Here is a 5,086-nt window from a genome sequence, read left to right as displayed (position 1 = left end):
CCCCCCCAGAGCCTCCCGGCACAGTCCCCCAGCGTGCACACAACCCCTCCCCAACCCGTGAAAGCAGCGTGTGCTTTGGGGGTAAAGGGAGCAGGGATCCACTTATCTTGCCACAGGTTCCCTTAATAAACTCTTTTTTAAAAGAAGTATTTGTTTGTATTTGTTATTATTTCTTATTTGACCAGAGAGAGACAGACAGACAGACAGAGAAAGGGAAAGTGAGAAAGCAAGCCGCCAGGTCCAGGATCTGAACCGTGGTCAGCCATGTGGGAGTCCAGCACCCCAGCCACCACACCACCTGCCAGCCCCCTTAGTAAACTCTTAACTGACAAGCTGGGACTGTCTCCCTCGTTCTTTGTCTCTTGGCTCCTCCTGCATTTGGAGGCTGTTTCACCCACATGGCCTTACTTAGAACAACGAGGAGGGGGAGTGTTGGTCAAACCGACAAAGTTTATTTGAGACCCACGAGTAAGTTTTAGTGATCAACTGCACGGCATGGTGGCCACAGTCAATACCAGTGTTAATAATAATATTAATTAACCACAGTTAGTAATAATATATAATATTGTATACTTCAAAATTACAAAAAAAAAAGTGGATTTTTTTCTTTTTTTTTCTTTTTTTTAAGAGAGATTTTTGCTATAGGGCGTGTGCACTCACCAGAGACAAAAAGTGAGAAATCACCCCCCACCCCCCCAGGGAGGATGGCTACACCACATTCCCTTCTCCTGCAGTTTCCTCTTGGGATTTTGGGCACACACATGCACCAAGCATGAACTCCAAGCCTCCATGCGGGAGTCCAGCGACATAACCACTACGCCATCTGCTGGTCCGAGAGTTCAAGTTTCTCATCAAATGACGACACGGTGATGTGCGAAGGGATTAAATCAATGCTTAACGAACAGGAGCTCCGTGAGTATTAGCTGCTTCACGGAAGAGTAGACTATGATCACTCCCCTGTGCCCGTTCTCACTCTACTCCCCTAGCCTGGGCTGTTCTCTATCATAGGATCCTTCTTATTCCTTTAGCGCACTTTTCTAAACGTGTTCAGAAAACGTAATCCAGGTATTTACCCACTCAGTAACTGTCTTTCTCACCAGGATATAAGCTTTACAAGACAAAGGACTATTTTCTCTTGATCTACACCCAATACTCAACACCTAACACGATTCCTGACCCACAGCAGACACTAAATTTCTTTCCTTATTTTTTCTTTTGAGAGAAATTTTTGCTATAGGGCACATGTGCTCACCAGAGATACAAAGCGAGAAATCCCAGCCCCCCTCCACATGGGATGGCCATGCCACAATGCTTTCTTCTCCATTCTCCTCTTGGGATTTTGGGCACACACACACACATGCCCAGCGTGAGTTTCCAGCTGTCAGGTCCAGAACACGAACTGCAGTTGGCCACATGGGAGTCCAGTGCCTTAACTACTATGCCACCTGCTGTTCTGACACTAAATTTCTTAAATAAATGGGACTGAAGGGTTACACGTTGTTTTGCACAATCAGCAAAAAACTAACATCTTGATATTATTATTTTTTTGAGAGATTTTCGCTATAGGGCGCGTGCGCTCATCAGACAGACAGAGACAGAGAGACAGAAAGCGAGAAATCACCCCCCAGGGGGGATGGTCACGCCACAATCCCTTCTCCTCCATTCTGGTCTTGGGATCTTGGGCACACACGCACACGCGCCCAGCGTGAATTTTAAGCCACCGGGTCAAGGACAGGAACTGCGGTCGACTACGTGGGAGTCCAGCGACATAGCCATTACGCTAACTGCTGGTTCCCGCGTCTTGATATTATTTTTGAAAATGGCAGAATTAGCCAACAGCAATAGTAGAAGTCTTTATATTGTAGTAAGCTCATTTGAGAACCTCTAAAACAAATTTACTAGGGTAATATTTTTTTTCCTTTTTGGTATACTCAAAATGCTTTCACCAAAAGGCCAATAATTAGATGCACTCTGCAGCTTTTCTCCCGTCACTAAGAAGCTGTGTGCAGGAACAGCAGTGGCCGCACTGCCCAGTGCTTACTGATCGTGCATCCTCCAGACGTCACACGACAGTTCCTGAACGTGGCCTCTCCTGTGGTCCTCCACGCCCATTCCTTCTTGTCCCCCTTTCTCTGAGTCCCTAGCAACACTGACCCATCTGCACCCCAGGGCCCTGCCCCGGCCTCGCACTCCTGTGCCTGAGTGGCAGTCCTCACCTGTTCCGTATAGAAGCCAGAGACAACTGCTGAAATCGTAAGTCTCCAAACTCCCAACAGCTGTCTTCTCCCAAACCCTTACCAGGCCTGGGGCTGGACCTGCAGGGCTGGCTCTACTCCGCCCCTCCCCCTACCTCCCTGCACTTGTCTCCTACAGCCTGCTTCCTCCTCCAGTCTGCTCAGGCCACGGTGGTGTCTCTGCTCGAGTGTCACCCGGCCAGTGTGTATAAGTCAGCCATCACCCCATGCCTGTCACTGCGCACCCCACTCCCCGCTCCTGCTTTTACATGGCACTGAGCATTACTCCACATGCCAATCACTCTCCACACCACTTACCTGGTCTGCTCCCCGCCCGACAAGTACAGCCCTGTGAGAAAAGGCTATTTTTGCTCAGCGCTGACTCCTGCACTAGGAGAGCCCAGTACCTGTGGACAGAATCCAGAGTGTGTGGGTTGGATGAGCCCATGCTGATCCAACTACCTGGAATGACTGGCTGGCCCAATTTGGATATTGTTTTTTTTTCCCCTTAAAGTTTATTTACTTCTGGGACCAGCAGTTAGAGTAATGGCTATGTCGCTAGACTCCCATGTAGCCGACCGCAGTTCAAGCCCTGGACCTGGTGGCTTAAACTCACGCCGGGCATGTGTGCGTGCATGCCCAAGATCCGGAGAGGAGAATGGAGGAGAAGGGATTGCGGCGTGGCCATCCCCCCTGGGGGGTGATTTCTCGCTTTCTGTCTGTCTCTGTCTGTCTGGCGAGCGCACGCGCCCTATAGCAAAAAAAACTCTCAAAAAAAAAAAAACTTTATTTACTTCTTGCATTAGTGAGAGAGACCAGACTCAGAGAGAGACAGCACCTCCAACAGGCCTTGACACTGCCACCCTCAGCCAGCCCCGGCTCGTGGGCACCTGTGCACCAAGCAAACTCATAGAAATCCCTGGATGTGAACCCAACCCTTCTACTGAGTCGGCTTCGCAGTGTCACACCTAACAGCTGTGCCACCATCTGAGCCCGCTTTAACATTAACAAGCTGAAATGTAACCTTCAAAAGACAGCTCTCAGAGCTCCCCTGTGAACTAATCTACCAAGGGCTCGCTCTCCTCCTTGCGGACCCCGGAGCCTAGTGCAGGTGCAGAACAAGGGGACCCTTGGTACCTGTCCCACTGAGGAAGGCCGGTGCTCTAGAGCTGCCTCCTCCGCAGGACTCTGCCCATGGCCCCGCTACCTCGACAGCCAGGTTCCCTGCCCTCAGCCACAGCCAGGGATGGACACGTGACCGCTCAGAAAGATGGCCTAGGCCACTCAGAGTCTCCCTCCAGAACTGGGAATTCGAAATTGGAGGTGGTCAGTCATTACGTGCAAAATGAGTTTTGAGACCACCAGTTGGCAGAGATCGAACAGGACAGAGACTCCTAAGTAGGAGGACAAAAGCAGCCTCCCCGAGAGCTGCAGGGCAGGGGCCACCTGTCCTGACGCTGGCTCGGTCCCAACGTGTCCTGTTCTCTGGGTTAAAAGACGATGTTTCTGTTCCTTGCTGGTCGTGTGGAAGGTGCAGAAATGGACAGTTCTTGAGCAGAAGCAGGAAGAAAGGATGACACATTCACACATGATCCTAGAAAAACTCACCTCCCAGCAGTGTGTGCGGCCCAGACGCGAAACACAAAGTCCCAGAACCCTGCACACCAGTCTGAAAACCACCAAAACACAGCCCACTGGACGAGGGCCAGGGGGCGGGAAGGGAGAAGGAAAAGGGTGGATACCCTACACAATATAATTACCCTTTACTTGACCTTTCCGACCCACCAAAATACCCAGAAGAGATTCTGCATGTAAAGAAAAAAACAACCACGGACAGAATGGAGAACAGAACAGTTGAAGCCACCATCTGTCACAGAAGTCAGAAGAGGCGGCTTCTCTTTGCAAGGTTAGGTTTTCTCCTCCCCCAGGGAGGGTGGATGGGGCTGTGCAGAGCTTAGTAGCCATGCTGATTGTGAAATGCTATGAGTCTATCAATGTTTGGAAAAAACAGTCCTGAAATCACCCATAAAAGAGTATAGACAAGGATTCTCAAACCATGCATCAAAATTATGCAGGAAGCTTATCACACACATATCCTGGGGCTCCTCCCCAGACATCCCGTTCTGCAGACCCTGGATGAGGCCGAGAAATTAACATTTTCACACTCTGAAGGGATTCTGAGGAAGGACTGTGGCTAGTCCCACGGAGAACAAAGAGCACGCCTTGCCGCAGCGGGGTCTCTCCTGGGTACCCTCGGGGCTCTAGCATGTACCCGACTGGTCCTCAGCGTGGCCTAAGAGGCGGGACAGACGTTTCACAACCACCCCAAGAGGTGTTTCCTGAGCCACAGCACAGGCCACAAGAACGGGAATCTCTGAAAATAAGGCCAAGAAAGCTACGTTTTTAACACGCGCGCCCGGGTGGCGCCACAGCAGTCACTGATAAACTGTTCCTCATCAAATGTCAAAAAGACTCCAAAGAATACAAAGGCCGCACTCCTCGCTGCAAAGACTCGGTTTCCCGCAAAGGGAAGCACGGCGGGCGCTGGGCGGCCTGCGGATGGGGCCCGGCCTCCACGCCTGCAGACAACGGAGCGATGCAGGCCGGCGCGAAGGCCGGAGAAAACGCCTCCGGGACGCGGGCCTGGCGCCCGTCGGGGCCCCGAGGTCGGGCGGCTCCGCCCAGCGCCGGGAGACCCGCGGGGCCTGCGAGTCCGGACACGCCCCGGCGCTCGGGCAGAGGCCGACCCGTCCCGAAAGCCCGACCGTCTCCTCGCCGCGGACTCCCACCGGCCGACACCGCGTCCCCGGGCCGGGTCCCCGCCTCCCCGGCCTCTCCCCGCCCCCCCGCCC

At 52.4% G+C, this 5,086-nt stretch overlaps 1 protein-coding gene across 1 annotated transcript in view; it reads right to left on the bottom strand.

Annotated features, from left to right (window-relative positions):
- KIDINS220 (kinase D interacting substrate 220) overlaps positions 1-5,086 on the bottom strand; it is a 122,096-nt gene that overhangs the window by 116,560 nt on the left and 450 nt on the right.

The sequence above is a fragment of the Tupaia chinensis genome, unplaced genomic scaffold (genome assembly GCF_000334495.1).
Source record: "Tupaia chinensis unplaced genomic scaffold, TupChi_1.0 Scaffold000045_1, whole genome shotgun sequence".
Taxonomy (NCBI): Eukaryota; Metazoa; Chordata; class Mammalia; order Scandentia; family Tupaiidae; genus Tupaia; species Tupaia belangeri.
Note: the sequence above shows the minus strand (reverse complement) of the source record. Positions and strands in the feature narration are given on the sequence as shown.